General features: G+C 43.0%; 1 long non-coding RNA gene across 1 annotated transcript; it reads right to left on the bottom strand.

The window, feature by feature from the left end:
• Positions 1-1,655: 1,655 nt before the first annotated feature.
• Positions 1,656-20,576, bottom strand: LOC142775809 (uncharacterized). Its single transcript, XR_012887035.1, has 3 exons — positions 20,337-20,576; positions 5,626-5,782; positions 1,656-1,786 (listed from the first exon to the last, which is right to left on the bottom strand). It is a non-coding gene; the product is annotated as an uncharacterized LOC142775809 (long non-coding RNA).
• Between the last annotated feature and the right edge of the window lie 579 nt (positions 20,577-21,155).

Below are 21,155 nucleotides of genomic sequence, written 5' to 3'. Positions count from 1 at the left end.
CTTTCTTGTACAACCACTGTAGTGTCACAAATCGCTTCCTGTGGTACTGCTGATCTTTATAACATAGATTTACACTATTCACAACAGACACACTCCACACAGCATCTTGACCAACTTGGGTGTTCCTGTTTTGCCAGGTAGAATGCCTCTGCCTATGAAGGTTATGTACACTATTTACACTGCCTCATACTGCGATTGACACACACTGTACACTTTAACACAGGCAACCTTGTGACCACTCCTCCTTTAAAGTCCACTGATTGCAGGGTCTTGTGCTACATCAAGACTGTGCTGCTCCTTTCTATACAGGCACGTGTCGCCTTGAGCCACCAACAGTTATTTTGCTACTTGCAAAAGGAACTTGGTACCACAGCCTGAAGTAAGTTAAACATGAAGAAAAAAAAACAAACATAAAAGCCTATTGCAATCGATGCTGGGCCCTCTCAAATGGAAGGCAGACACTTGGTGAACGACAGAGCAGCAAGTTGAAAAATGGCAGTTGGTGCTAACTATTGCTTTCTCAATGCAATGCAACTTTTTTGAATATTAAATAATTGGCACCTCGAAAAAGTCTTTCATAAAAAGCTACATTTTGCCTCTGGTGACAATGTCCTCAAGAGAGAACAAATGCTACAGACTAACAAAACAAAACCTTGAACTTTTACATTTTGCACAGCTCTTATAAAAACAATAAAGACAAACAGGACCAAAACACGCCTAGAAATAAAATAGCCTATAGCAAAAATGCACCAACGTAACACACTTATTTTTACTTTCATCTTTGGGCTTTTTTTCCAAACGTTACCTGTAGAATATTAGGTTACTATGCAAGCCACCTGCAAGATGATAGACTGAGCACACCACATGGATTCTAGTTGCTGCCAATAAAACAAGCTGCAGAAACACAGATTGAATGTGAACAAGCTCCAAGTTATGTAGCAGATTTTCCCTAAGTAGGGAATCAAAAGGCATAGCAGCCCAGTACAAGCTTGCAAAGATTTTTAAATGTGATATGACTGACTACTTTGAAGAAAAAAGAGCATAGGACTCTAAAGCTGAGATTCAATGAAAAATATAACCCATCAAAGTTGTTTGTATATAATCACATGCACTGCAAGATGTCGATGTTACGTTATCAGCCCAAAAATAACATGCATTCACTCCAGTGGACAGCAACCCGCAGAATATATATGATGTGATAAAAAATGGTCCACATTTTTAGAATCAAAGAAAGATGTATGCCATAAAATGAATTTCACAATTTAAAAACTATTTACTACTTGGCATGTTAGCATTTCGTTTTCGGGAGCACTTATAATCAGACAAACTTCTACTAACATGAACAAATGATCGTGGTCCCTTCAAGTTTGTCTTAAAGGGAATCTACAGTAATATTATTTAGAATATGTGAGATACACTTCCAGTGAAAAAAAAAAGCATTCTGCTTCGATTGCCACTTCCGTCACTCGACCTGTATATGCCTAAATTCTGAATGTGTGCTTTTGTTTCGGAGTTGTATCAATGCCTGTATGTGTGTTTCTACGAAAAAAAAACACAGATGCAGGTCTACGCCGGCCATGCCCCACAACGTGTCCCAGGTAAGGCACCTCACTGCACCTTAGGTGACAATTAGCAGGTTTCAGGGTAAGACCAGCTTCTTTCAACCTGTCCAGCACGACTTGTAAATGCTCGATGTGTTGTTTCCAGCTGTTTGAGAAGATGGTGACATCGTCAATATACGACAAAGCAAACCCAGAGAGGCCATTAGGAGCGCAGTCCGTTAAATCTGAAAAATAAAAGGGCGAATTTTTAAATCCAAAGCTCAGCTTAAGTGGACGATATATAACCAATTGAGAAACAAACGTGGGGTAGAGTCTAGCAAGCTACGTCAAGGGGACTTGCCAATACCCTTGCATGAGATGTAACGTGGAAATATAACTAGACTGTGACAGCTTCTACCCTCTCCTCTAGATTCGGTATTGGGTAAGTTTGGTCTCGAGTTATAGCGTAGAGATGCCAATAATAGATGCATGGCCCAGGATCTATTCCCGGCAATTAAACCAATTATAGAAAGGGTGTATAGTCACTCTCGCCCGGTACTATGACTCCTAACTCCAGCATTTTATCGATGTCCTCTTTCATGATCTGCTTTTGCACAGAGGAACATCGATATGGCTTGCTACAGATTGGCTTTGTTTCCAGGACGATCATAAAACACGTCTTTAAACTCAGAAACAATCTTCCTCAAGTCCTCCTTCTGGACTTCACTTAACCTAGGATGCAGGTTCCACTGCTCCAAGATTACATCACTAGAAGTCAAAATTTCTGCCCCTTCTTCATCTGAAGCGTTAAAAAACAGATTTACGACCGCTTGACGTAGAACATTTGGTTTCATCAAGTTACTGTGGTAAATTTTGTTCGAACGCCTTCCTAATTTCACTTCATATCTGGTATCAGAAAGCTTCGATATTGATTTGGCGGGCACTTCCCAATGAACCTCAAGCTTGTTCTTTTAGGACGGCCGCAGCAGCATTACCTGACTACCTACTTCAAAGGTGGGTTTTTTCGCTGATTTGTTTTAGTACTCCCTCCACCACACTTGTGCAGCCCTCATGTGGCTTTCCACAAGATCTTTCCTTTTTCCAAGCCTCTGAAGAAGGTCTAGAACATACGCAACTACATTAGGGTCCTCATCGAATACCTCCCAGGACTCGAGTAGCATTCACAATGGTGTTCTCAAACTCCTGCCATGCACAAGCTCTGCAGGGCTAAAAGCAGTGCTCTCATCAGGAGCTGATCTCAAAGCGAACACAGCGGGAAGAATTCACGCTTCCCTTTCGCATTTGTGCTCATAGCAAAGAGTACTCAGTATCTGTTTCAGTACGGAATGGATACGCTCTACCGGATTAGATTGCGGGTGATGGATCAAGCTGTGCGAGTGTTTTATTCTTTATTTATCCAAAAAGGTAGAACTAAATCAGCTCGTGAAGACACAATCGTTGTCGCATTAGTATTCATAACGAAATCTGACGCGTGCAAATATAAATAGCAGTGCATCCACGACATGAGGGGAGTTGAGCTCTTTGGGTGGTATTACTTCTAGAAATTTTGTGGCTACACACAGGGCCATCAGGAGGTACCAACAACCTTGCCTTGACTCTGGATATGGCCCAACGATATCAATTACTGGGCGCCGAAAAGGTTTTGTGATAATCGGCACAAGCTTCATGGGCGCTTTCTACTTGTCCGTGCATTTCCCCGCTCTCTGACAAGTGTCAAGGGAGCATAAAAAGTTTTAGATATCCTTTCCAGCATTTCGGCCAATAAAACTCAAGGCAAACTCTAGCCTTGGTCTTACTTATGCCGAGATGGCCTGCCGACACTTTTTATGCACCAGTTCCAATAGTTGGCGACGATACTTTTGTGGCACCAAGAGATGCTCGAACTTGTGACCTTGCACATTTGTGTAGCTCTGATACAGGAGCCCTGCCTTCTCAACAAAAAGAAACATTCTTTTTCTTTGTTCTCAACTTTACACTTTTCAAGACCGCTTTAACCCAGAAGTCGTCACGCTCCTCTCGAATGAGCGTTTCTCGATCTACCCTCGACAGCTCACTTCAACTTTCCACTACGGGCAAGAGTGTTGCACCCCTCTAGCTCTCACTCAATGGCGTCATGTCACCTACTCCTCCGAAAGAGACAGCTTCCGTGACACGCGGCTCGAGTGACTCATCGGGAGAATTACTTCTCCGAGGCACCATCGCCTTGCCGCCAAGGTCACGCAGATCAGCCTCTTTAGCAGGTGGTGTTTAACCACACTGAAGGAGATCAAGTTTCTGGGAAAGCTTCCGCGCTTGCGATCGTGTGAGGGCCATGTGCGCTAAGTTGCAGAAGAATGATTTACCCTGCTCTTTGAGAAGCTGCTCAGAGTTATAAGAAAAAAGATCATGAAAACGATCGGGAAGCGCGGCAGACACAGCCGCTTCGTTGCGAAGCTTACCGAACAGGCCTTCGATGACATCTGCAGCGATTGATAAGCAAGCACTCTGCTCCTCGGCGACTCGCCTAATCCACGCGCATTATCCTGTAAAGTCGTCCGGAGACACAATCGAAGGATCATCATCGCTGCTGACACTCGAAGTGCTCAACACGTTTTCCCTTTCACACAAATTTCCTGGAGATACAGCTCTAACAACCGCATGTTCTTTTCCGATTCTCAGATCGTTGCGAAAGCGAACTTTTGTTTACATTTCACCGCAATGTGACCTTCCTTTTTGCAGTTGTAGCAGATTAGCGGCTTCGGTGATTCAAACACCCGTGTGGTATCAATGCGTTATTTAGGAACCGCGCTCGATTTCTCCGCTTCTGTTTGCTCTTCCCCTACAGTGTCCCTCATAAGACACGGTTCCTTCCTGAAATTACGGTGCCGAGTTGGTTTCCATTCATCAGGTTTCTTCGAAAAGCTCTCCTTTTCATCTTTTTCAACGCGCATTGCCCTGCTATGCAACTTGCGGCAAGTATAATACTGCACAGCTAACCCTGCTGTGTTGTTAAGCTGCACTTCGCCAAGTTTGTCTTGCAGCCAAAGCGTGACATCATCCTCAATGCAGAGGTAGAATTGCTCCAATGCAATGCATTCTACCAATTTATCGTGATCATCATAAACACCTTTGCCCTTGAGCCATTATATTAAATCGGCTTTAAAACGAAACGCAAAGTCAATGTGTGACTCAATGCCCTTTTTTGCGTACCGTGCTTTTACCGGTAAGCCTCATGTGACAACTTATATCGTCCCAAGAGCACTTCTTTAACCTCGTCATAGCTCACAAACGCTTCCATTGACAAGCACGTTATCACGTTGGACACTTCGCCAGGAAGAAGAGCTAACAGGTTCTGCACCCAAAGAGACTGCTCCAAAGCATTTTGCTCACAGACGTAATCAAACTTGAAGTATCTCGTCAAGTTTGACGAGATACTTCATCATGTCCTCGCCTACTACGAACGGTGGGAGTTGATCCCGAATTCAATGACCGCTGACCTGAACTGTCGCAGAAGCTACGCTACGCGCCTGCTAATGCTGTAGGATTGCCAATTCTATTTGTTTCAACTCGAGGCGCTTCTGTCTTTTGGCCTCCTCACGGCTTTCTCGCCTTCCAGATTCTTCACGTTCGCGAACTTCTACTTCTCGCCTTTCAGCCTCCTCGCCACATGCTTTGATATCCGCCCAGGCCTCATTGACTTTCTCAGCTAACAATCCTTTATCTTTCATGATCTCAAGGATTGCTTGCTTTCGTTTCGCACGGCCCAAAGTAAGGCCAAGGTCCTCACAAACTTTGACGAGTTCCTTCACTTTAAGGTTCTCCATCATTCACACTAGCTTCTTGCTTTTGCCCTTTGTAAGGATCTACTTGCCGTACCCACTATAAGTGTACTATCAAAACGCACAAGCAATTTTTAACACTATCGTGTTTACACCTTCCGCATTTCCTTTAGTTTCAAAGCGCTCTGACTTGGCTTGAAACGATCAAAGCTCACTCACTAATGCTTCACACAGCCCTTCTCTAAACTGCTATAATCTGTGCTCGAGTAGTCTGGTGAACTGAGGGGAAAGCATCAGGCATTCACCGCATCGATGTTGCTGACGCCGGCGATCTCGCAGCTGCCATCCACTGTGTTGAGGCGCGACGACAACACAGTCCCGAAGGCGCCACTGCTCCGATACTCGCCACTGCCAAGGTCGCTGGCTCTTTGGTAGCGTTACTTTCTCACCTCCCGACTGCTTCTGCACAGAGATAATACACGAGCGGACAAGATGACGGTGAGTTAAGGCAAGATTCATGTACAGCATAGAAATAGAGGTGTTAAATATTCAGGAAAGGGGCCGACAGCTTAGGGATTCGAAGAGCCGAGATGCCTTCTCTGACGCATCCGTCGGCTTCTCTCTGACGCATAGATCAGCTGCTGGACAACGCAGCTTGGCTTTTTTATAGGCACCGGGAGTACTTTTACGTCACCAACGTCCAATCAGACGCGCCGGCGGCAGTGATGTCAGATTCCTCGAGTCAGGAACCGCCGCTGGGTTAAGTAATGATCCTCAAATTCGGAGTGGCTGCTCTGGGTTCCACCCAAAGACAAGTGATGTTGTTACGCATTGCGTAAGACTCGCCAGACCGGATGGCGCCGCTTGCATGGCACCATCCATGGCGTCGTTGAGATGATGACGTCAGGCGGACTCGCTCACTGGCTTTGACAATGATTGCTTTTGCAGTGGCAATGACAATCGTTAGGGGGCTCCCAGTCGTAACAGCACCCCTGCCGCTAGACAATGCGCCAAAAAGAAGAGCTGCTTCAACATAGCTCGGCTGCCAGGCACATTCGTTCGCCAGGTCTCTCCAGGATCCCCTCCAGGGCCAGGGGAGGATTTGGCTCCAGGCTATGTTCCGTGAATACATCCCAACGTGCCGCTTGGCTTTTTTAGAGGCACTGGGTGGACCTTTACGTCACCAACGTCCAATCAGAAGCGCTGCTGGCCGTGATGTCAGATTCCTGCATTCAGGAACCGCCACTTAGTTGCGTCATAATCTTCAAATAAGGAGCCACTGCGCAGATTGTTTTCGCAGTAGCAATGACATTCGGTGTGGGCTCCCAGGCGTAGCAGCATGCAGCAGGAGCACTTAGACAGTGCTAAAAGCGGCACACCAGTTTTCTCGGCTAGGCTCTTCACGCCAAGTCAGTAGGGCTGCCTCACCGAGTGGCGTTTTCCAAAATGTGCAGTGCTAGAGAAATCATTAATTATGGAGGGTGTAAGATGTTTCTTATCGCTGTTCACTTTCAGATAATAAATAAAAGACATGTAAAACCTCCGCAGGCCGAGTTACCCCTCAATCAACTAAGCGTAAAAGCTCTATTGGGCTCGTTGGAAAGGCACCTAAAGAGAGACGGATGCCCAGATAATAAACAGGATCCAGAATCTTCAATGCGCTCGGTGTCACAGACATTTAAGAGACATTTTCTGTTACTGCCCCAGGTTGTACGTGGCAAGACTTTCAGGATCGTTTTCATACACTGGTTGATTGATTGATATGTAGGGTTTAACGTCCCAAAACCACCATATGAATATGAGAGACACCGTAGTGGAGGCCTCCGGAAATTTCGACCACCTGGGGTTCCTTAACGTGCACCCAAATCTGAGCACACGGGCCTACAACATTTCCGCCTCCATCGGAAATCAGCTGTTGCAGTCGGGATGCAAACCCGCGACCTGCAGATCAGCAGCCACAAGACCAGCAGCCACTAGACCTTAGCCACTTGACCACTGTGGCGGGGCATTCATACACTGGTTTTTAAGATGTTTAATGTGTGACACAAAAGTTAGCTTTGTGTCTAAGATTAGGTCTAAAAATTTGTTTCGTGTTCTCAGATAGACGTTGACCATGTATGTCTACAACAGGATTGGGGTGCATGCCTCTCCTTTTCGAGAAAAGAACACATGTACTTTTTGGAAGATTGAGGCAGAACCCATTTTCGTCACCCCGTTTGGCCACCTTGTTTAGACCAGGCTGAACCTGTCGCTCACACGTCGCCAAGTTGCACGATTCAAATACTACCTATTCATCATCCACATACGTGCAATAATATACATTGCGAGGGATGTACAGATGCAGTGAATTCATTTTAACAAGAAAAAGTATGCAGCTGAGGACCCCACCTTGTGGTACTCCCATTTCTTGAACAAATGTTCGTAATAGCACGTTTCCCACTCGTACACGAAACGTGCAATCCGACAAGTAACTTCAATTATGTTGGACATTCTACCTCAAACACCTAGGTTGGACGAATCTCGCAATTCTCCGAATCACCATGCTGTGTCGTATGCTTTTTCCATGTTGAGGAACACAGAAAGAAAATATTGCTTGTGTACGAGGGCCTCATAGATCTGCCCCTCAATGCGCACGAGATGGTCAGTGGTAGATCGACCTTCTCGTAAATCACATTGGTGTGGGTAAAGCAATTCTATCGAATCTAGAAAGTGTATGAGTAGGTAGTTTTTTATTTTTTCGAAAAGTTTACACAGCGAGCTTGTAAACCCTAATGGCTTGTAATTCGTGACGGATAATATATCCTTGTTCTGTTTCAGAATAAGGATCACAATAGCCTCTTTTCAGGAAATAGGAATCTCACCAGAAAACTATATGACACTGTATAGGGAGAGTAGTGTTTCTAGAGTTTCCTGGGGTCAGTGTCTCAGTATATCATAAACTATTGTATCAAAGCCTGGAGCAAAACTGTTGCAATAGTTTAGCGCTGTGCATAGTTCAGCTGAGCGGAACGGTTCATTATATGCATCATTACTTGCGAATATTGTATTGAACTTTTGTTGTTCCCACCTCGTTTTGTACCTTTAGAAAATGTTTGAATAGTGTGTTAAGCGGGATATAGATTTGACATGTCCTCCAAGATAATCAGATTGATCTTCCAGGCTTTCCCTTTGGGTGCCTACTAATGCTACCAAATATGTTGATTGACCTCTTATTTTCTTGATGCTCTTCCAGGCCTTAGCCACATCTCTATACGAGTTCATTTTCGATATGAACCTCTGCCAGCTGTCTTTCCCAGCTTGCGGGCGCGTCCTCGCCCTTGTGATTTGATCTCTTTAAAATTGACGAGGTTTTCTGCAGCGGGCGAATCGCATAGAAGCCTCCACGCTTTATTTTCTTTTTTTTCCGAGCTTTGCGGCAGTGGTCATTCCGCCAGAGAACACGACTAAATTCAAGAATCTAAGTAAAACCTTCAAAACTTCAAGCAAGAGTGTCAGTTAATTCTAGCAGACAAAAAGAATACCTCATTGAACCTTTGCTTTTCATTTTTCTTGGCTGAACTAACATCACATGGGACATTTCACGAGATAATTTCATATGAAAACCATATCCTTTTCAAGAGCACCTTTCAGTGAAAAAAAGGAAAAGAAAGAAAATAAAGAGTAATATAACACCAACAGTAATGTAGCTCCTGCATTCAGTTCGAACTGGGAAAATCTTAAATTTGAAAAAAATTCATCACCAGTACAATATAAATTGAACACTACAGCAGAGCTGCATATAGAAATTTTGGCACAACACATAAAGAGGAGCAAGAAACCAAAATACTACAGACAAGGTGAATAGGAGCACTGCGTGGTTAAAAAAATATACAATTAGCAGAAACTACATCTACAACAAAGCGTATCAAAATGGCACAAACCATGCATGCGATACAAATTGACATAACTGTCCTTAGAAAAATTAGTGACTCTCGAGTGATAAAATAAGTCACAAAGCTGACCTTTTTAAAGGGGCCCTGCAATGCTTTTTGGTCATAGTCCAAAAATGCTGCCGATCAGTAGCAGAAGCTCCCGACAACGCGCGAGCCAAATATTATAGCGCAGCGCATGGCCTGGAATTCACAATAAATTATCAAAGTCAGCTGAAAATTGCTTTTTCTTCTCTCAACAAATCATGCGATAAGCCCAAAAATCACTCATAGTAAGCCCATCTATCAGCCATTGGCTATTTGAATATGGCATGCCTGGTCGTTACAGAGATCGCCGGGGGGAGGCAGTTACTTGTCCAAGAATGAGCGTGCGATTGCACTGAAAAACCCATGTATTCGAAGAAAAAAAAGAAAAAAGCATTCAAGGTCACAAGGTGAGCGTGACGTTTTTCGATTGCCCCTCCCATCCCTCTCTGCTTAGCTTCCAGCGGTTTTGTCGGGACGAGAGAAGAGAGAATGCAATTGCAGCGTGTGACAAACATTGGTTCTACACAATAAGATACCGTATTTACTCAGATAATAGGCATACTTTTTTTCCAGAAAATGCAGCTGCAAGTTCGGGGTACACCTATTACTTGAGGTAAAATTAAAAAAAAAAATTATTTACGACTACATCATGGACTATCAACAACGTACATACATGGCCAAAGTCACAAATATCCGCACTGCAGCCGAAACAACCATCTTCATAGACTACTAGAGTGCAAAACTTGTTGAGCACACAGTCTCCTGTGTCCGAGATAGAGGCGGTAGGCATTCAAATTTCCAAAAATAAACAGCGAAAGACCTGCGTTACCAACAAAATGAAAGCAAGAAAAACTGAGAAAAGAAAGCACGATCAAGTAAATTCACCGATTATGTTTCAGGCCACCTAGATCATGCGCATTATCACTGAAATCTTGTACACTGAACGGTACTGACCATTCGATTTCACAAACGAATGCAGCTGCTCACTTTGTCAATGCTTTTGCTACTGATGATGATTAAATATGTCTGTGTTCTTTGTAATGGGTGGTCCTTTACAACACCTATTCAATGCCGATTCCTATGTTTTGACGCTTCGCCCAATTCTTTGCTTCTGCGGCGAAATGTTTTATGCATTAGGGAGACTCCTCTTCCTACATAACATTCAGTGTTTTTTTTTTTCCGCAGCAGTTTAGAGCAGTGTGGCTTGGTGGTAGAACACCTGCTTGCCATGCAGACAACCTGGGTTTGATTCAAACTTGAACCGGGCATAGTTATTATTTTTTTTATTAGCAGCTTTCAAATTTTTGCTTACACCTATGACACCAACATTAAAACTTTGCGAAACAAGCTTTCTAGCAATTGTGTTAATAATGTAATGTGGTTGAAAACACAGCAAAATTCCACTTTCACACTAATTAGCTTTAAACATAACTTACATGAAGAAGCTGTCAGCAGTCCAAGAAAATAGGCTTCTACTAAGCGAATGACTATTTCCGATTATACTCGGAATGTGAGAGCAAATGAAAAGGTACGAAACTTTTCAACATGACCATAAAAGGGACACTAAAGGCAACTATTAGGCCAACGTTGACTGCGGAAATAGCGGTCCAGAAACCTCGCAGTGTTACTTCTGTTCCAAGGACGGGCTTATTTTGAAATAAAATCGTGTTAGTGGCCCACATCGGGTAGCGCACTTCAAGTTACCCGCCTCTTGAAGAGACCGATTCGCATCACTGTTGCCGTGCACAACGTTGCCCAGCTTTACTGCACCGTAACCGACAAAAGTAGACAGAACAAAAGTTGCGGCAGCCACAGCAGCCATTGATCAATTTCCTGCCATTGGCTTCGAGATAGCAGACGTGTTTTGGTTCAAGTGCGCCCTGCTAGATGGCACGACTTGTCCAGTTTAACCACGCGAAAATTTAATTGTTTTGAACCACTCATGCTATTCCTCATAGTAACATCCGGAAGTTCTTTTTGGCAAGAATGAAACAGAAACGAAGAAGCAACATGTTATTTCTTTTCTGCTCGCAAGAGTTATATTATTTACTATGTTGTTTTCAGTTTTCAAGAACGTTGTTTCAGTTGGTATGAGAGCTATGCGATCTGCATCCTGAGGTGAGCAAGGCTTAGAGCACGTTGTTTGTAAGCCAGGCCCGAAGCAAGTGAGTGCGGAAGCCTCGTGAGTGGTCCGATTTTCTGTAAATAACTTCTTCTATCTTTTTTGTGCTCAGGGAGCCGAGCGTCATTGCTGTCTGGTATTGGCGCTCGACGCCGGGGCGTCATGACACCGTCCAGGACAGTGGACACCGATCGCTCGGTAAGCTGCTGTGTGTGGCGAGCGGTAGGGCCACCTTACAGAGTGGATGTCTCCTTGCGTCTGCCTCTTCTGCGCCTAGGCTGCGTACTGGGTGGATGCCGGCTGTTGCCAAGCAAGTCATTAGGCCTAAGACTCTGCGCAGCCGCCTTGTCCAACGTGGCACAGCTAGGTGGATCGTGGTGTCGAGGTGTTGCACTCTGCTTCCCTCACTTTTCATCTTGCGATGAGCAAATTAGGAAAAGTCACCTTTGTTTTATTTTTGAGCTGTGCATCTCGGCCGTTGCTGAAGTATTACCTAGCCATACTAACCATCGTACCATGTGGGCAAAAAGCCCGAAGCTCCCTTCCCTAGACGCTGCTTCATTGTTTCTGTCGAGTGTTTTGGAATGTACGCAGCGGGAGTGATGTAATCCACGGCTGGCTGTCTTCTGCACATCGTCAGTACTGCTGGCCAGAATTGCGGTCGTAAGGTCAGGCGATGGACATGCCTGGGACCTGCGCAACTGCCTGCAGTCCGGCGCCCTCGTGAGTGCTGGTTGCAACCGAAAGTAGTGTCAGTGCGAGTGACGGATCATCACGCCTATGGCAACGTTGCTGTTATGGGGCTGGTGCCGAGATAAAGTCGTCGAACCAAACAGTGCAACAGTGTCGACCAGTGGCGGTGTCGTTGTGCACGGACATTATGAAGGGACATGTGTTGTCATTTCTTTCGTTAGAGCTTGTGTAGCTGATTTCTTTGTTTTTCGGAATATGGTTTGAATTGGGATTAAGGAGAAGTGGGGGTACAGACACTTCCCTGTGGAGTTGTTTGCACCGCGTGGCGCACTTGCCTTGTGCAGAAGCCGTGTTACGGGGGCCACGGCTATTGAACGATAGGTGGTCTTGTGTACGCGAGCGGTGATCACCGCTATCATCATCATCATGGTTGTTACAGTGGTAGTGCTGGCAGTGATCCCTGGTGGCAGGCAAGCTTCGGTTGTGGCGCGAGAAATAAGATGGTCTCTTCTGCGCGTGGTGGTTGTTGCGAACGGTTGTCTCTAATGTGGGTCCCCGGTGCATGGCACCGCAGGTTGCGCGTCAGAAGGCACTCGTGATAAGTCAAGCAATCGCAACACTGCCTTAGGTGTGTTATTGTGCTTGAGTGTTGTTTATTATAGTGTAAGGATGTCTTAACGTGTTGATCACGATTTATCTTATAATAATTCAGCAAACGATATCCTCGTGCTAAAATAGCTAAATAAACGTGTATCATTTAGTTTGATCCAACCATGTCTAAAGTGTACGTTCACTCCAAGAGCGTGGTGGTGGCGCTTGCCATTTTGATACCCCACAATATTTGTACCAAAAACCATGTTGAGCATTTATGCTTGTGAGGTGTTTCTTTGAACATTTTTCAATACAGCTGATGTTAATGAAATGGGGCAACAACTTTTTGAAAAACTCAGGTCTTCAGGATGACATCATTGAAAAAAAAAAAAAGCTTTAGCAGGTATACAACCGTCTACTGCAATATATGTATTAATATTTTGCAAACCAATCTACATATTAATAAAAGAGGTGCTTTAGGTAGTGGGAACCACGCGCATGAACTATCAAGAGATAGAGTCACGGGTTGCACAATAGCGGTGCATGTGGGCCGTGTGCGCCCTCCAAAAAGGCCAGCCTGGGAGCTGCCCCGGGGAGAGACGCTTTGGCTCCCACGAAAGACGGAGACTGTCACCCGTGCTGGTTGATTGCAGCTGCCCGGAATGATGGTCGCTGCATAGCTGTCTCGCCCTGGGCCAACCCTGTTGTATACTATGTTTAGTTAAATAAATGTTGCTGTTTGTTTTGACATGAAGCCTCCGTCGTCCTTGCTTTACCTAGGGATGGGACGCTGCAAGCCCGATACCCACAAAGTATAACTTCAGGTATCAAACATTCCAGGTTGCAAACCACCTAGATTGGAGCCCTTTATTATACCATAAAATGTCGAGCAACCACCCCCTCCCCAAGAAAACAACGCCCTCCTCTTTTCGAGAGATATAAAAAAAGCACCAAATAAGTGTGATTGACTAGTCAGTGACCAAGCAAGCGCCCCCTTCCCGAGTCCGGAATGGGGTGCTTGCTCAGCATTTTATGGTAAACTCAAAGTGACCATGAAAATAATTGGTCTTACAAGTCTCCCAAAAGACAGTTAAAACATGCCAGGTGCATACACACAATATATTTGTTGAAGGAAAACCAACACAAAATTTCATGGCTGAGATGCCCTGCAAATTCGTTTCCAGTGAGCATGCGTATATCATCTGCCAAAGATAAACACCGAATAAGGCTCGGAAGCTACTTCACAGCAATTTTGAAATTTGAATTTGGAGATTGTGAAAACCATTAAGAAGGACCCCATTGGGACTCCCTTACTTCCCTCACGGCAACACGCTGCAGTCAGTAAAACAAGTTATGATGACGTCATTGCCGCGGTTTTTGTCGTGTTAGTTCCAGCAGTCCATAATTCTCGGTCATGCATTGAAAGTTTTGTCTTTGGCGGCACACCAGTCCCATTTTCTATTCAAAAGGACTTCATGATTACGACTGTTCAAAAGTGAGTCATAGTTCTGTGTGCTGATGTGGTTGAGATCTGCACACACTGGGTGGCGATAGTTGCTCCTGGCAGCTATTCGTTTTTGGAGCTTTCTCAAACCGAAACTGGTCGACAATGAGGGGCATATAATTAATTATTTGTCATGCACTACAGCAAACGATGTGTCATGTTAGGACTACTAGGCACCCAGAAACTATTTGCAGCAAAAAAAATGTGAGGCCAAAAGATTTGTGTCAGTACGCCTTTAATGAGACCAGAAAAAGAGGGAGGTTTACTTTGTAAACATGATTCCAAAAGAAGCACTCATTCGGTTCAGCATGATAAAAAACGGTGGTTTCAAGCAATATTTCTCCGACTTATACAATCTGCAATGGCCGTTTGCTGCTGCAGCACAAAACGGCGTGCCATAACACCGGAAGACATCATCTTAATTTGTGACAACAGAGTGATATTGTTGGGGTGATTTCCATGTAAAAGCTCTCTGGGATTTGTTTTAGTCGCAGCACACTAGATCATGATGTTATTTTCCTCTAGGAACAGAACTAGCTGGATGTCATTCTGCTTCCAGAACTCCAAGAATTGTAGAGGCCCAGCATTAGTAGTCACTATGAAAGTCGTCTTGATTTTCAATAAACGGGATATGATAGAAAGCATGAAGAGAGTAGACAAGAGAGTTTTTCAGTTATTAAGAACCCAAAAAACTTTTTAGGAACATCAGCACCACTAGGAGATTATGTGAGAAGTTTCAACAACATCTTCTGCTTCTTTTCTTTTCTTTGAACACGAGTCAGGACACGCTCATATGGTCACGGTTGAAGAAACTGAAATTTGTAGGTTCTCAGCGAAACCTGAAGCATACGTTGTTATTACACCCAAGCTTTTTGTGTTTTTTTACAGAATTCCTAAAGGCAGAACCCTAACCAACAAAGAGTATGTAATAGACTTTTAACATTAAATTTTATTTACCCCCAAAGAAAAATGGATCGGGCAAAAGAAGATTACACAAGGTTGTCCCAAGTCGGGGGTCTCAGCTAGCAAGTGGCAGTAATGGCGTTTAGACCCACAAGGGGCGAGATATGAATAAAGTCGAAGTGGGGAGTTGGGGAGAATCGAAGCTAGGTGAAATTTAAACAAAATGCAAACTAATGTTGCCATTTCAAGCAAGCATTTCCCATTGGTAATAAATAAGTAAACTTTGAAGGGGATATCATAAAAGGTTTTAATAAACACATCAATACTGACCTCCAGAATGAGTGCAACCTGGGAATCAATTCTGAAATATAGTTTTTGTTACACAGTTATGCTTTACAGCATGGTGACCACATGAGGTGCCTTAAGGAAAGAAGGATTGAGCCCAATATGTAAGCCTTTTTGGCTTATGAAGAAACATCACGTGCGTAGCGGGCAATTAACAAAGTGTCTGTGGGCCACGTGTTTGAGATTCTTGTCTTAAGTAAAAACAGACTACGAATATACTTCACATGTGGCATTTTTTCTTTTCTGAATCAGGCTACTACTCAGGCTACATGGAAGTGGATTTATATATTTACTCTGAATAAATAAATCTGCTTCGTAAATGCTACTCATCATGAATCTAACGTGCCCAAATAAAAAAAAGAAAGGGGTGACTGATCTTGGCTAATAAATCATATCAAATTTTAAAGCAACTCTGCAGGGTATGCCATAGTCACGTAACCTGTACGATTCATGCAGACCTAGCGAGAAATTCATTATAACTGGTCAGTATTGAACAGATGCGCTCTTCACTGAAAGGTGACTTTATAAAAAGAAACCACCAGTTGAAAACAGCTGAAAAAAGTTTTAAAGAGCTAGTTGGTTATTTTACTATTGTTAAATGATTGTGCAGGCAGTGGAAAGAACAACCCAGGGGCTAGAACCAAAGAAAATTGAAATACATCATGCTCTGTTGTAATTCGCACTAAGTGCTAAATGTGTAAATATTCATTTAAACAACTATTTTGTCACTCTACTACAAAACTGTCCATTCCTGGTTTTAAAGCTACTGATATCAATACTTCAACACACGAATTCAGAAAAATATGGTGTTCCTTACCAGTCTAAACTGATTTAGAATTGTGCTTTAGAGTTCTTTGAAAGCAAATTGTTACAAAGGCATAGGAGAATTACCGAACTTACAGGACAACAACGTTTGCTTAGCGTCTTCAAGGTGCTCAGAGGAAGTGGGGCACCATCGGATGGGCACCATCCGAAAGTTTGGCTTTGCATTAAAAAAATTTCAATGATTAAAAAAAACAGCATGGAACATGCTGTCAAATAAAGTGCAAATCTTACAGTTTGATATTTAACAATTACATACTAGACATTCATAGTACAGCCTTGCGATGGACACGAGAAGACTGGCCATGTCACACATCGTTCGATGTGACTGTGCAGGGCAGGCATGCCTCCACATTTAATTGTAAATCCCCCGTATACACCTTTCAAAAACATACAAACAAGAAGACAATTCGCCAGTAGCATACATACTTTGAAAGGTGTTTCAAAAACAGTGATTTCTTCTACAACATATATTGTGTCAAACCTAAAGTAGCTCTACCTACAAGCAACTCATCGAAGAACATAACATGCTAAGCCTGGTGCAAAATTACAAGGGACAGCATCCAGCAGCATTTCATAATTTCCCCAATATGACAAGAACCTGACAATTTGACTGGTAAGTGACATAAAGAGCAATAAGCAATACATGAATGTCAATTCCAAAATTTATTTATCACAATAATATACAAAAACATCCATACATATATGTACAAAAAAGAATAATGCCTGTGTCTTTCTTCAACACAGCCCAATCAGCAATAGACATCTGAAATTTTATTGTATGGACTAAAGAAAAAATTTCTGGTGGTCAAACACAAATATTTTCAAATTGGTTCAAATATTAAAAAAAAAGCAAAAAATAATCAAATTAAATATTTTCTCATTTATAAAGCAACACAAAATACAGAGTCCGCAAAGTTCATCCATTGAAAAAAAAAAAAAAACATTCACGCTTGTATGCAATGTAGTGATGGAAGTGACATTTTGATTTTTGGAGCAGATTCTGGGGTAGAAAAATCGTGCTTCACAGAAGCCAATCTTTCAATTAAGTGGGGTTGCTTTATTTTACTAATTGCATAAAAATATACCTGGAAGATGGCTTTAGCACATAACAATACAGTGAAAGATGGCTAAAAAACTAAAGCTTAGATACAAATGGGACATGAACAAGTGTAGCCATCTAGCGCCAAAACACAACTAAAGGTACGTCTAGTCTCCACCGGTTCCATGTGTAACTAATTTTTGTTAATGATGAGCACAGGCATGAACGGTCATTTTCGTACGAAGTCTCGTGACTGTATGGTCACAAGAGTGGAAACTTGGGCTAGTTGGTGCGTAGTCATATTGCAAGATGTTTCAGCGCGCGAACAAAGGAAAAAGGACAGGGTAGACAGAAAGAGCGCAGCGCTCTTTCTGTCTACCCTGTCCTTTTTCCTTTGTTCGCGCGCTGAAACATCTTGCAATATGTATGGTCATTAATGGAAGCAAAAAGGTCAAGAGATGAATTGGCTTCAATCATATAAAATACAACCTATATAAGATCTGAAGTAATGAAACAAAAGAATAGTATGCTGTCAGATGCACATATACTTTTGTGTACAATGAAAAAAAAAAAAAAAAAGAAGAATGTGATAGTACCGCCACTTACAGTGCATTTAAAGACACGTACATTTCGTGGGCCTGGCGAAATCATTCGTAAGAACAAATACATATGTAAGCTGCTTAAGAGCGAGCCATATTTACAGAAGAACTAGAAAGTATTGAAACAAACGTACCTTGCTTATATGTTAATTCAAAAACAGATTCCTCTCTTCCTCAGCCACAGCTGCCCAATAGAGCAATTCTACCCATTATCCCCATGTCTCCCTCAAGACTAACAGTTTTCATACCTTATATTTTTTAAAGAAATGTATTTACCAAGATCGAATAGTGAATTCCATGAAACAGCATGGTCTATTCTATTCATATGCAAATAGCTATACACAGCTGAAAAATAACAAAAAGAAAAGGAGAGCCTTCTAGCAAAAGAACAATGTGACACCACAAATTGAAAGAACTATCTTTTGCTTATGTATGCATGGGCCATTATGGCTCAGAAGTGGTCAAAACACGCTACACTATCAAGCTCTTTCACAATATATTCTCGTATATTTTCGAAAATGAACATCATCAACGGCCTAGCAAAGCTAATAAAATTCATGACACCGCACTCCCGTGTCTGAATTCCATGGCAGTGCTACTATCCACCTTTGTTTTCGTTTATTCTGACTCATTGAATCTCCCCTCTTGGTTGGAGTGCCCCTTTTTGTATTGCAGAAGGGTCACTTATAAACCAGGCTCAATGACTTTCCTCTTGAAAATATTTTCAATGTGTGTACATCAATGTTTCTAACACCTACCCACCCACTTTAAAGAAATCAGTTAAATGAAAGATATGAGCCTCAATGGCCAAAAATAAGCAAGGTATCCAAGTCGCACTTAGCATTGGTGCCTATATGAGTTGATTGATATATAGGGTTTAATGACCCAAAACCACCACATGATTATGAGAGTCGCCATGGTGGAGGGCTCTGGAAATTTTGACCATCTTGGGTTCTTTAACGTGCACTCAAATCTAAGCACACGAGCCTGCAACATTTCCGCCTCCATTGAAAATGCTGCCGCTGCAGCCGGGATTCGAACCCGTGACCTGCGGGTCAGCAGCCGAGTACCTTAGTCCAGCTGCGACAGCGGCGGCTGTGTTTCCGATGGAGGCAGAAATGCTGTAGGCCCGCGTGCTCAGATTTGGGTGCACGTTAAAGAACCCCAGGTGGTCAAAATTTCCGGAGCCCTCCACTACGGCGTCTCTCATAATCATATGGTGGTTTTGGAACGTTAAACCCCACATATCAATCAATCAATCAAATCACTTCAACAAAGTGAATTTTTCTAAGCAGCAAAGGCATGTGCTTATGCTTGACACAGTCATAACACCATTTCTAAGTGGTTTATGTTGCTTTTATGCCTTAGTTTCTGGTAATATTTTATACTGTTTTCCAAGATATGTCACCTCACATGACAAATAATTTATTTTACGGGAAGAAACCGAAGAAACAAAACCACAAAACCTACAGTAAAGAAGGCATGTTGCGGAAACTGTCCAGTTTGAGTACATTAGGGGGAATTTTCTTTTTAGTAGAATTTTTGTGCCGGTTTAGCGGCATATGCATTCGAGTAAACCATGCCCGCCGTTGTACGATCAAAAGTTACTGGACGGTAGTAAAAATAGAGCTGCAGCTTCACATCTAAAATGAACGCTCAAATAGTTCACCGATTCGAGTTGAAATCAGGCACAACACAGTCATGCATTTGAACAGTCAGGCATTAAATTCTGCAGGATGACACACAACGCAGTACGCATGAATTCATCGAGAATTTACGAGTACTACGCCACACAAAATAAGAAAAGTGATGCGATTCACCAAGAAACTATAGGCTCTAATTGACATGTGATGAATAAGCAACCATACGTAATGTTTCAATGTGTTAGCGAATAAAATACTGCCATGTTATAGCTTGGTCATGAGACAAACACGTTTTCACCCCTTTGCCAGTAATTAACGATAACTACACAAGTCGGAGTCACCCGAGAACACACAATTGGAATAAACAATCTCATCAAACAAACCTCATCCTTAATACGCAGCAATCAACGTGAAACTGCCGTGAATAAAAGAGACTCTAGTCTAGTAAGCAAACCTGAACAGGCAGTGACTAAGACAGTCTGCTCGACCTCAAGTGGAAGCTAATAAGACAAGTCATTTAGTTCGGCGGAAAGGGGAGCCTGGTATCTATGACATTACGAAACTGGCCTTGAACAGCTCGATCACACGAGGCCCTTTCGAGGCGAGATCGTAACGCCATCAATGAAAAACAAGGCGAAATCGTACAAACAAGAACACAAAGGGAAAAGTATTCTCGCTAATCGTACTTGAGAAGGAGGCCTGTCAACAGTAAATGCCAGAGAAACACTTCCACGGCTGCTTCGTGTCGCAACCAACACAGGCACCGCCATTTATTCGTTTGCCGTTGAAAACTTACCCTTCGGAGAGCTCCCCGACGATTGCTCTTCGAGGGACATAGTGAAAATGCGTCCCTTATCCTCTTACGCTACGTCAAACTACGATTCAACAAGAATGATTTCGATGTTGAGTGCGAGACAGCGCACTTTCAAGCACGGCACTCATCACTGCTACCGTTGTTAGGGTGGCTAGAAGGGGGGCCACCCTACCGTTGTCTCTTTCACTGCGGCTGGCGTTGCTCCGACGGCTAACGTGCGCTTTCAGGCAGGCTCACGCACGCGCACATACAAACTGCGCGGGATTTCCAGAGTTGCCGGCGCTAAAGATATGACTGCGCTCCAGCTGGTGAATGTGGCGCTACTAGACAAATGCCTTTCTCTTTATTAAAGATATATTTATTTTTTAAAAACAGGCAGTTAAAGAAATGCTTTGTTTTTTGAATAACAATTATGTGTGTTACACTTCGTATTTAAAAAAAGCTCAAGTTGATTGTGATGAAAAAATAACCACAATAAATAGCACTTCGATTGGCGGCAAACTTGACAGTAACATTTATTTTTATAAATATCAAAACAAAAAGTGTCACTAACTTCATCAAAAGCTAAAGTGAATGTTCAGAGAATGGTACCAGACGATCAACGGTTTAGCAGAAGCAGACGTACTGTTTGCGAACCAGAAGGACACACCGCAGCGAAAAACCTAGACAGAATTCGCGAGCAAGATGTCGGATGCGGCCGTCTTTTTTTTCACAAACGTGAACTATGACAACCTTGAATGTGTAAGCCTCATTTATGATAACTATGAGCTCTCTATAGAGGCATCTAGACAACGTCACATC

This window comes from Rhipicephalus microplus, chromosome X (assembly GCF_043290135.1).
Source record: "Rhipicephalus microplus isolate Deutch F79 chromosome X, USDA_Rmic, whole genome shotgun sequence".
NCBI lineage: Eukaryota > Metazoa > Arthropoda > Arachnida > Ixodida > Ixodidae > Rhipicephalus > Rhipicephalus microplus.
The sequence above is the reverse complement of the archived record's forward strand: the minus strand, read 5'-3'. Positions and strand labels throughout refer to the sequence as shown.